The sequence below is a fragment of the Zingiber officinale genome, chromosome 2A (genome assembly GCF_018446385.1).
Source record: "Zingiber officinale cultivar Zhangliang chromosome 2A, Zo_v1.1, whole genome shotgun sequence".
Taxonomy (NCBI): Eukaryota; Viridiplantae; Streptophyta; class Magnoliopsida; order Zingiberales; family Zingiberaceae; genus Zingiber; species Zingiber officinale.
The window spans coordinates 96,061,133-96,073,176 of NC_055988.1; the positions used below are offsets into that span (position 1 = coordinate 96,061,133).

At 40.4% G+C, this 12,044-nt stretch overlaps 1 long non-coding RNA gene across 2 annotated transcripts; it reads left to right on the forward strand.

Annotated features, from left to right (window-relative positions):
• The first annotated feature begins 1,161 nt into the window (after window positions 1-1,161).
• LOC122039814 lies at window positions 1,162-8,704 on the forward strand. 2 transcript variants are annotated; one of them, XR_006128389.1, is made up of 3 exons: window positions 1,162-1,787; window positions 1,887-1,993; window positions 8,528-8,704. It is a non-coding gene; the product is annotated as an uncharacterized LOC122039814 (long non-coding RNA). The 2 variants fall into 2 exon arrangements; XR_006128390.1 differs by lacking the exon at window positions 8,528-8,704 and adding an exon at window positions 2,280-2,337.
• The last annotated feature ends 3,340 nt before the right edge of the window (window positions 8,705-12,044 follow it).

The window sequence follows — 12,044 nt, forward strand, 5'->3', positions numbered from 1 at the left end:
AAAAAATTTGTGGCATATAATTTCTAGTGATTTTTCTGATTTGACCCTTGTGAAATCGTAAATACTGATTTAGTCCTCCAGAAGATCTAAAATTATTTTGTAAAGTATTTGAACATGCGTGATTTATTTTTGATTTTTATTTCTCTTCTTTAATTTTTCATACATCTCTAATGACCATGAATGTGCTAAAATTGCTTTCAAGTCTATTTTTTTTTAAATTATTTTTATTTGCATAACGATTTAGACATGAGCTTAATACCTTCGTAAAGTTGATTTGGAGGAAATAGGCTTACCTCACTTACCATGTCAGCTTCGAAGTTTGACTCTCCCCCTTCACTACTGCTTTCCTTTGAAGTGGCTTCCCCTTCGTCGATGCTCTCCTCTTGGTGACTTGCCATCAGTGCTAGTTCGACATACTCTTCAACTTCAGACTCTAATGATGAATCGTCTCATGTTGCCTTTTAGTTTTTGTGTCTTAATTTAGTTGGCTCTTCTTCTCCTCCGTCTTCAATTTCGGATAATCATCCTTAATGTGCTCTTCTTCATTACAGTTATAGCATCAAACTCATTTTTTGTTCCGTGTAGACTTCTTAGCTTGAGACTTATTGAATTTATTAGTTTTAAAAAATTTTTGAGAATTTTCTTACCACATAAGCCTTTTCATATTCATCGAAAGAAGTGTTGGTGTCTGACTTGACCCTTCTCGTGTTATTTGGCTCCTTGTTCTTTTTAATCCATGCACATCTAGATTCATGTATTTTAAAGGCAGAAAACAAATTTTCTAAACTACTAATCTCTAGGTCCTTGGATATATAGAAGACGTCTATGATCAACAGTCATTTAGCAGCTCTCGGAAATGCATTCAGTGCGTAGCTTAATGAGTCTCAATTTGTTACCTTTTTTTTCGAGATTCGTGAGTCCGGTGATCAATTATTTGATCCTCGAGTGATGTGTAACTGTAAAATATCAAAAAAAAAGGAGAATAATGATAAGGGAATTTTCTGGAATTTTTAGAAATTTTTCGGGAATTTTTTTAAAGCTCGTATGGACGAGTTTATGGGGATAAAAACTGGGCCCCGGGAAAGCCTGTTTAGGCTACCCCATTTAAGCAAGGAAAAGTTTATTTATTTTTATTCTTTTCCATTTCTTTTCTTTCTCCCTCAATCGCCATTTTCGTTTCCCTTCCTCGCCGAACCCCGCGAGCCCCTTCTTCCCCGTCGCGATCCCTTGCCCTAACCGCATGTGGCGGTTTTTCTTTCTCCCTCGCGGTTTAAGCCAAGGCGGAGGGTTCTTGGCATATCCTTCTTCTTCTTCCCGAGTTCTGCCCCCCTCTATTCTTTGTCGCCTTCTCCTTCGTGCGCCGATCACCAGCCACGGGAAACCCTAGCGCCGACTTCCCCTACGCATCGCTCAACACCGATGTCACTGCCACTATTCTCTCCGGCCACTGTTTTCCTCCTGAGCACTTGACGTCGATCCGCTCCTCTATCCCCATTGATCAGCCACTCATACAGCGTGCCCTAGATCAGTTTTCCGCCGCTGTTGTGAGGCCTGCGCCGACCATCACCAGAGCAACTGAGTCTTCTATTTTCTCTAGTCAACGTACTCCGATCTGCCTTCTCCGACTACTTCGATCATTGAGGTGCAGATTTGTTGTCGATCCTCTTACTTGCTGTTGATTGAGGTTTCGGTTGAAGTGGGAAAGATTCCAGCAGGGAGATTGTGCTCTGTGGGGTGTTCTTGGTTCGATCCATCTTGTTCCAGCGTCAACAGTGGCAGGTAGTGAGGTAAGGAGTAGGGAATTGTATCCTTGTTGTAGATGTTGTGTTGTTTGGACTATTGTAATGATTTTTTAGTTCCATTCTAATCTAGACACTAAAATGTAGGGTATTTGATTTGGAGGGCAGCACCATTTACCTCACTTCAGTCAGGTTTATTAGCAGTAAGTTGTCTCCGGTTGTGGATTCACACAGCGACTGTGAATTGAAGCAAGGTATAGGGTTTTATTTTGATCATGTTGTCGATGATTGATGGATGGGTTAATAACTAATGTTAACCTAGGTATATGTATTGAATTAGGGCTAAATCGGGTAAGATGCTATGATTAACCATGCTTATTGCAAGTCCTAATTTGAATGAATTAGTTAGAAACAACTGAGGAGTTAAATGATTCAATTTGAGTTTATAATTGGATCTGGATTTATATTAGCTTCTCGAGGATTTGATTTAGCTAATTTATTTATATGTAATTAGTTAAATTTGGGTATCTTGTACAACAGGACTTTGACGCGAGACGAGTGTCTCGACGTCGGATTTGGACCGGTTTGACTTTTCTATTGGAGGCGGGTACTTTGACTTTATGTCTTTTGATATGCATAATAATATTTTTAACATATAGCAATGATTATGTTTCTCATTTGCTTCGGTTGATCACTACCTGACCTGTTATATGCTTGCTTGTTTATTTATTTTGCACATCATGCTAGTGTATACCTGATTATGCCTATTTATAGAGGTAATGACACAACCATGTTATTTATCATGTTCAGGACCTAGGGTTTTTGATACCTTATCTGGTCTGTGTACTTTGATTTGATTCACTTCCCGATGGTACACATTTTACATGTATATGGATTATTGCTATGTTGCTCAGTATTTTGTCATGCTTAGTATCATGCACCATTCGTATGATTGCATGCAGTGCGATTGTCTGCTCCATTATTGTTGAGCACATCGCCAGTTACATGTATCTGTACACACCACCACTTATGGGTTAATGGTATATCAGACAGGTGTGTGGTAGTTCTGCTGTTTGGCTCCGTTGGTCTGGTGACTCAGCGTGGTAGCCGGCAGACAGTTCCGCTCTGTTTAGCTCCGTTAGTTTAGTGTAGCAGCGTGGTAGCCGACAGGCAGTTGGACTTTGTTTGGCTCCGTTGGTCCACTCATGGGTAGTGTGACGCAGCGTGGTAGCCGGCAGAGATTCCTCCCTGTCATCGTGTACCGGGAGATGAGAGCATTGCGCTCCCCCATTTATGATTTGGGGTAGGAGTATGTGTGTACTCCGACAGCATCCCGACCACTCGGTCACTCATCAGGGGCAGTGATGTCAGAGTGCACGGTTGTCACAGCCCTACCCACTCGGTCTCACCATTGTGTGTGAGATGGCTAACTGGCGTCAGGGGTGACCATGACATTTACATCATATGCATGATGCATTTATTGCTTGTGTTTGCTGCATTTACTTGTTGCATTTATATGGATGCATATGATTGGCATGCATACAGGATTTATGACACTCTCGGTCTGACGACCTGTTGTACTTATACCTTGGTCCTGGTTAGTACAGTTTTCTCCTGTATTCCTTAGTTGCATTTATCTTTCTTGTATCAGGAGACTGTACGCATAATTAGTGCTAGTTATTATGTTCTTTATTATGCATATCAGTTGTACCTGCTGAGTGTTGGACTCACACCCTCCTCCATTGCTATTTCAGGTTGATGCTGTCAAGAGAGAGTTCCAGTTGCTAGTCCCCTACAGCCACGAGGCTGTTTATTTATCTTTTGGCTTTATGTGTTGGACTATGTTTTGAACTTGTTATGTTTTGAATACTTAAGATCTTGTATGGATTGCTTTATTTAGTCGATGACTTTCATTCAGATTTGTTTTACTACATGCCTGCCTAGACGGCAGAAGAGGTGAGTGGATTTATTCCGTCGAATTTGTGCTTTATGGGTGTAGTGGAGTAGGGTTGTTTTTAAGTCATCGTATTTCTGTTCTGTTTGTTTACTACTAAACTGCGTGGTTGTGTCAGCCAGAGGCTGAAAATTTATATAAACTGCGTGGATGGTGTGCTTGTTTGCTTATTATTATTGTTATTATTCCAGCCGCATGTGGCTGAGGTATATGGTGATGTAGTAAAGTTTCAGATTGTCCGCCGTACAGGGGAGATGCTGCCGAAATTTCTTCGGACAGAGACTCCTCCGGGGCGTGACAATTTAGTGGTATCAGAGCCAGGTTTTTACGATCTTTGTTTTCATATTTTGGATATTTTGGATAACCTGATACCAATTTATATGGTATCAGAGCGCCAAAGTTTGGCGATACTTGTTTGATTTCCGTGTGTTGGATTTTCGAGATTTATCTGATATCAATTTATTGGTATCAGAGCAGGGTGTGATACCTGCTTTTAGTATTCTAGATATTTTGTGTTAGCCCAGGTTTGCGAGTCAAACTGGGTATTTATTTCGGATTAGCATGAATTTTCATTATGTTATGTTTCGGACTTCCGTTTCGTATTTATATGGATTTCTGGCGATTTTCTCGTTCGAAATTTTAAGGTAAAATGGGGACTGGACAACGACGGAACATCTCCAGACAGCAAATAGGTAAAATGTTAATTTTATAAATTTGGTACCTGTAGTAATACAAGGTAGCAGAAGGGAGACTAGACTGCTTGGGATTTTATCATCTGTGCATAGTACTGTCTGGGGTGCTCTTTGGAAAGGTAGCCATATAATCCGACCTCTTACAATTCCTTGACTTGTTTAGTAATGTGGAACCTTTATAGAATGCTTAATTATTTGCTTATTTAAAGGGTAGTTCTAAAAGCACCACGATTTCATGCTTAAAGAACTGTGAGAGTCCTTCATTGTGCAATGATTTGTTTTCAATTGACCTATACGTTGTTTCATGCAAAGGACAACAGGGACTTGACATCAATAATAGACTTGGTATTGAAGATAAATTGAGATACTGAAATAGGTTGATGGAAATATAGGAAACAACTATATAATCACTATTATGACCATCTGGAAATAACTATGTCATTCATGGTTGTATAACAAGTACTAAATTTTTAAATCTTCCTATCTGTTGCCATGTGTGCTACATGGTTGGTGAATATGGTCCTAGGACCTTTGCTTAGACTGCTTTTAGTTATACTGAACTGAACAATAGCCATATAGAGAATGATAAAACAAGAGGTTCCGTAATGCACTCTAGTGCTACTTGAGAATAATTTGTAAGAGTTGTCATTGACAAATTCTTACCTGTACTGTTGCTGGCCGGTCATATTATCCATCATAATTGATTTTGGTTAATAAAAGTTACCATACAAATAGTATTTAATGCCATAGTTATAATTGAGATGAATGTTTGGTTATAAATTAAGCTTACGAGTAGAATATGAGAATTTCTTAGCAAAGATAATAGGGATGTGAATGTTGATAGGTGGATATATATAAAAAAATGAAAATGACATATGTAGACTCCCTACTTTTAGACAGCATCGATTGACTGCATATAAGGAACATATGTAGACTATCTACTCTTAGACTACAGCGACTGACCGTCTCTCTACCGTCCGGTGATACCTTGGACATCACTCAGGAGGTCAGAGGTTTCCCGTTAGATTTTACAAACCTGATACTTATGGTACATCTTTTAGTATTGGAAATGGTCGACTTTGATATTATTCTTGGCATAGATTGTTTGTCCGCATATCATGCCACTATTGATTGCTAGACGAGGGTGGTCACATTCCGGCCATTATGAGTTTTTGGTAATGTCATTTGGGCTTACCAATGCTCTAGCGGTATTTATGGATTGTTGTGGTGGAGCGTTGCTCCCACATATGTGGTATTTCCTGTGGTGGAGCGTTGCTCTCACACTGGAGGATTTATTCTTTGGTGATTTATATTGTTGGTGATTAGATTTTAGACTTATTGTCGGGGATCTTATAGTTGAGTATGCCTATTGTATGAGCATTATGAGTTCTAGTTTTACCATTTAGGCTTACAAAGCCCTAGATGTTTTCATGGACTCGATGATTTCGGTATTCCTAGGTTGTTTGGATCGGTTTCCGTTGTCTTTGTTAACAATGTTGTAATCTATTTTTTTTTTGATCCAAGCTCGATACCCCCATCTTTTCACTTGAGGTATGTGATTTAATTTACCGTTCAGCATTTATACTCTTTATCTGTTGTTAGTATTTGCTGATGGTAGACAACGAAATTTGGGGACCAAATTTTTATAAATGGGGGAGAATGAAAAATACCGAAAAATGGAGAATAATGATAAGGAAATTTTTCAGAATTTTTAGAAATTTTTTGGGAATTTTTTTAGAGCTCGTATGGACGAGTTTATAGGGATGAAAACTGGGCCTCGGGAAAGCCTGTTTAGGCTACCCCATTTAAGCAAGGAAAAGTTTATATTTTTATTCTTTTCCATTTCTTTTCTTTCTCCCTCAATCGCCATTTTCGTTTCCCTTCCTCGCCAAACCCCGAGCGCCCCTTCTTCCCCGTCGCGATCCCTTGCCCTAACCGCATGTGGCGGTTTTTCTTTCTCCCTTGCGGTTTAAGCCAAGGCCGAGGGTTCTTGGCATATCCTTCTTCTTCTTCCCGAGTTCTGCCCCCCTCTATTCTTTGTCGCCTTCTCCTCCGTGCGTCGATCACCAGCCACGGGAAACCCTAGAGCCGACTTCCCCTACACATCGCTCAACACCGACGTCACTGCCACTATTCTCTTCGGCCACTGTTTTCCTCCTGAGCACTTGACGTCGATTCGCTCCTCTATCCCCATTGATCGGCCACTCATCCCGTGTGCCCTAGATCTGTTTTCCGCCGCCGCTGTGAGGCCTGCGCTGACCATCACCAGAGCAACTGAGTCTTCTATTTTCTCTGGTCGACGTACTCCGATCTGCCATCTTCGACTACTTCGATCATTGAGGTGCAGATTTGTTGCCGATCCTCTTACTTGCTGTAGATTGAGGTTTCGGTTGAAGTGGGAAAGATTCTAACAGGGAGATTGTGCTCTGTGGGGTGTTCTTGGTTCGATCCATTTTGTTCCAGCGTCAACAGTGGCTAGGTAGTGAGGTAAGGAGTAGGGAATTGTATCCTTGTTGTAGATGCGGTGTTGTTTGGACTACTGTAATGATATTTGAGTTCCATTCTAATCTAGACACTAAAATGTAGGGTATTTGATTTGGAGGGCAGCACCATTTACCTCGCTTCAGTCAGGTTTATTAGCAACAAGTTGTCTCCGGTTGTGGATTCACACAGCGGCTGTGAATTGAAGTAAGGTATAGGGTTTTATTTTGATCATGTTGTCGATGATTGATGGATGGGTTAATAACTAATGTTAACCTAGGTACATGTATTGAATTAGGGCTAAATCGGGTAAGATGCTATGATTAACCATGCTTATTGCAAGTCCTAATTTGAATGAATTAGTTAGAAACGATTGAGGAGTTAAATGATTCAATTTGGGTTTATAATTGGATATGGATTTATATTAGCTTCTCGAGGATTTGATTTAGCAAATTTATTTATATGTAATTAGCTAAATTTAGGTATCATGTACTACAGGACTTTGACGCGAGAAGAGTATCTCGACGTCGGATTTGGACCGGTTTGACCTTTCTATTGGAGGCGGGTACTTTGACTTTATGTCTTTTGACATGCATAATAATGTTTTTAACATATAACAATGATTATGTCTCTCATTTACTTTGGTTGATCACTATCTGACCTGTTACATGCTTGCTTGATTATTTATTTTGCACATCATGCTAGTGTATACCTGATTATGCCTATTTATAGAGGTAGTGACACAACCATGTTATTTATCATGTTCAGGACCTAGGGTTTTTGATACCTTATCTGTTCTGTGTACTTTGATTTGATTCACTTCCTGATGGTACACATTTTACATGTATATGGATTATTGCTATGCTGCTCAGTATTTTGTCATGCTTAGTATCATGCACCATTCGCATGATTGCATGCTGTGCGATTGTCTGCTCTATTATTGTCGAGCACATCGCCAGTTACATGTATCTGTACACACCACCACTCATGGGTTAGTGGTATATCAGACAGGTGTGTGGCAGTTTTGCTGTTTGGCTCCGTTGGTCTGGTGACTCAGCGCGGTAGCCGACAGACAGTCCCGCTTTGTTTTGCTCCGTTGGTTTAGTGTAGCAGCGTGATAGCCGGTAGGCAGTTGGACTTTGTTTGGATCCGTTGGTCCGCTCATGGGTAGTGTGACGCAGCGTGGTAGCCGGCAGAGATTCCTCCCTGTCATCGTGTACCGGGAGATGAGAGCATTGCGCTGTCCACTCGGTCACTCATCAGGGGCAGTGATGTCAGAGTGCACGGTTGTCACAGCCCTACCCACTCGGTCTCACCATTGTGTGTGAGATGGCTAACTGGCGTCAGGGGTGACCATGACATTTACATCATATGCATGATGCATTTATTGCTTGTGTTTGCTGCATTTACTTGTTGCATTTATATGGATGCATATGATTGGCATGCATACAGGATTTATGACACTCTCGGTCTGACGACCTGTTGTACTTATACCTTGGTCCTGGTTAGTACAGTTTTCTCCTGTATTCCTTAGTTGCATTTATCTTTCTTGTATCAGGAGACTGTACGCATAATTAGTGCTAGTTGTTATATTCTTTATTATGCATATCAGTTGTATCTGCTGAGTGTTGGACTCACACCCTCCTCCATTGCTATTTCAGGTTGATGCTGTCAGGAGAGAGTTCCAGTTGCTAGTCCCCTGTAGCCACGAGGCTGTTTATTTATCTTTTGGCTTTATGTACTAGACTATGTTTTGAACTTGTTATGTTTTGAACACTTTAGATCCTGTATGGATTGCTTTATTTAGTCAATGACTTTCATTCGGATTTGTTTTACTACATGCCTGTCTAGACGACAGAAGAGGTGAGTGGATTTATTCCGTCGGATTTGTGCTTTATGGGTGTAGTGGAGTAGGGTTGTTTTCGAGTCATCGTATTTCTGTTCTGTTAGTCTACTACTAAACTGCGTGATTGTGTCAGCCAGAGGCTGAAAATTGATATAAACTGCGTGGATGGTGTGCTTGTTTGCTTATTATTATTGTTATTATTCCAACCGCATGTGGCTGAGGTATATGGTGATGTAGTAAAGTTTCAGATTGTCCTCCGTACAGGAGAGATGCTGCCGAAATTTCTTCGGACAGTGACTTCCCCAGGGCGTGACAATTTATTTGGTATCAGAGCTTAAGTTTTACGATCTTTGTTTTCGTATTTTGGATATTTGGGATAACCTGATACCAATTTATATAGTATCAGATCGCCAAAGTTTGGCGATACTTGTTTGATTTCCGTGTGTTGGATTTTCGAGATTTATCTGATACCAATTTATTGGTATCAGAGCAGGGTGTGATACCTGCTTTTAGTATTCTAGATATTTTGTGTTAGCCCAGGTTTGCGAGTCAAACTGGGTATTTATTTCGGATTAGCATGAATTTTCATTATGTTATGTTTCGGACTTCCGTTTCGTATTTATATGGATTTCTGGCGATTTTCTCGTTCGAAATTTTAAGGTAAAATGGGGACTGGACAACGACGGAACATCTCCAGACAGCAAATAGGTAAAATGTTAATTTTATAAATTTGGTACCTGTAGTAATACAAGGTAGTAGAAGGGAGACTAGACTGCTTGGGATTTTATCATCTGTGCATAGTACTGTCTGGGGTGCTCTTTGGAAAGGTAGCCATATAATCCGACCTCTTACAATTCCTTGACTTGTTTAGTAATGTGGAACCTTTATAGAATGCTTAATTATTTGCTTATTTAAAGGGTAGTTCTAAAAGCACCACGATTTCATGCTTAAAGAACTGTGAGAGTCCTTCATTGTGCAATGATTTGTTTTCAATTGACCTATACGTTGTTTCATGCAAAGGACAACAAGGACTTGACATCAATAATAGACTTGGTATTGAAGATAAATTGAGATACTGAAATAGGTTGATGGAAATATAGGAAACAACTATATAATCACTATTATGACCATCTGGAAATAACTATGTCATTCATGGTTGTATAACAAGTACTAAATTTTTAAATCTTCCTATCTGTTGCCATGTGTGCTACATGGTTGGTGAATATGGTCCTAGGACCTTTGCTTAGACTGCTTTTAGTTATACTGAACTGAACAATAGCCATATAGAGAATGATAAAACAAGAGGTTCCGTAATGCACTCTAGTGCTACTTGAGAATAATTTGTAAGAGTTGTCATTGACAAATTCTTACCTGTACTGTTGCTGGCCGGTCATATTATCCATCATAATTGATTTTGGTTAATAAAAGTTACCATACAAATAGTATTTAATGCCATAGTTATAATTGAGATGAATGTTTGGTTATAAATTAAGCTTACGAGTAGAATATGAGAATTTCTTAGCAAAGATAATAGGGATGTGAATGTTGATAGGTGGATATATATAAAAAAATGAAAATGACATATGTAGACTCCCTACTTTTAGACAGCATCGATTGACTGCATATAAGGAACATATGTAGACTATCTACTCTTAGACTACAGCGACTGACCGTCTCTCTACCGTCCGGTGATACCTTGGACATCACTCAGGAGGTCAGAGGCTGCCCGTTAGATTTTGCAAACCTGATACTTATGGTAGATCTTTTAGTATTGGATATGGTTGACTTTGATATTATTCTTGTCATACATTGTTTGTCAACATATCATGCCACTATTGATTGCTAGACGAGGGTGGTCACATTCCAGCCATTATGAGTTTTTGGTAATGTCATTTGGGCTTACCAATGCTCTAGCGGTATTTATGGATTGTTGTGGTGGAGCGTTGCTCCCACATATGTGGTATTTCCTGTGGTGGAGCGTTGCTCTCAAACTGGAGGAATTATTCTTTGGTGATTTGTATTGTTGGTGATTAGATTTCAGACTTGTTGTCGGGGATCTTATTGTTGAGTATGCCTTTTGTACGGGCATTATGAGTTCTTGGTTTTACCATTTAGGCTTACAAAGCCCTAGATATTTTCATGGACTCGATGATTTCGGTATTCCTAGGTTGTTTGGATCGGTTTCCATTGTCTTTGTTGACAATGTTGTTATCTTCTTTTTTTTTTGATCCAAGCTCGATACCCCCATCTTTTCACTTGAGGTATGTGATTTAATTTACCGTTCAGCATTTATACTCTTTATCTGTTGTTAGTATTTGCTAATGGTAGACAACGAAATTTGGGGACAAAATTTTTATAAGTGGGAGAGAATGTAAAATACTGGAAAATGGAGAACAATGATAAGGGAATTTTCCAGAATTTTTAGAAATTTTTCGGAAATTTTTTTAGAGCTCGTATGGACGAGTTTATGGGGATGAAAACTGGGCCCCGGTAAAGCCTGTTTAGGCTACCCCATTTAAGCAAGGAAAAGTTTATTTATTTTTATTCTTTTCCATTTCTTTTCTTTCTCCCTCAATCGCCATTTTCGTTTCCCTTCCACGCCGAACCCCGCGCGCCCCTTCTTCCCCGTCGCGATCCCTTGCCCTAACCGCATGTGGTGGTTTTTCTTTCTCCCTCGCGGTTTAAGCCAAGGCCGAGGGTTCTTGGCATATCCTTCTTCTTCTTCTCGAGTTCTGCCCCCCTCTATTCTTTGTCGCCTTCTCCTCCGTGCGCCGATCACCAGCCACGGGAAACCCTAGCGCCGACTTCCTCTACACATCGCTCAACACCGACGTCACTGCCACTATTCTCTCCAGCCAATGTTTTCCTCCTGAGCACTTGACGTCGATCCGCTCCTCTATCCCCATTGATCGGCCACTCATCCCGCGTGCCCTAGATCTGTTTTCCGCCGCCGCTGTGAGGCCTGCGCCGACCATCACCAGAGCAACTGAGTCTTCTATTTTCTCTGGTCGACGTACTCCGATCTGCCATCTCCGACTACTTCGATCATTGAGGTGCAGATTTGTTGCCGATCCTCTTACTTGCTATTGATTGAGGTTTCGGTTGAAGTGGGAAAGATTCCAGCAGGGAGATTGTGCTCTGTGGGGTGTTCTTGGTTCGATCCATCTTGTTCCAGCGTCAACAGTGGCTAGGTAGTGAGGTAAGGAGTAGGGAATTGTATCCTTGTTGTAGATGCGGTGTTGTTTGGACTACTGTAATGATATTTGAGTTCCATTCTAATCTAGACACTAAAATGTAGGGTATTTGATTTGGAGGGCAGCACCATTTACCTC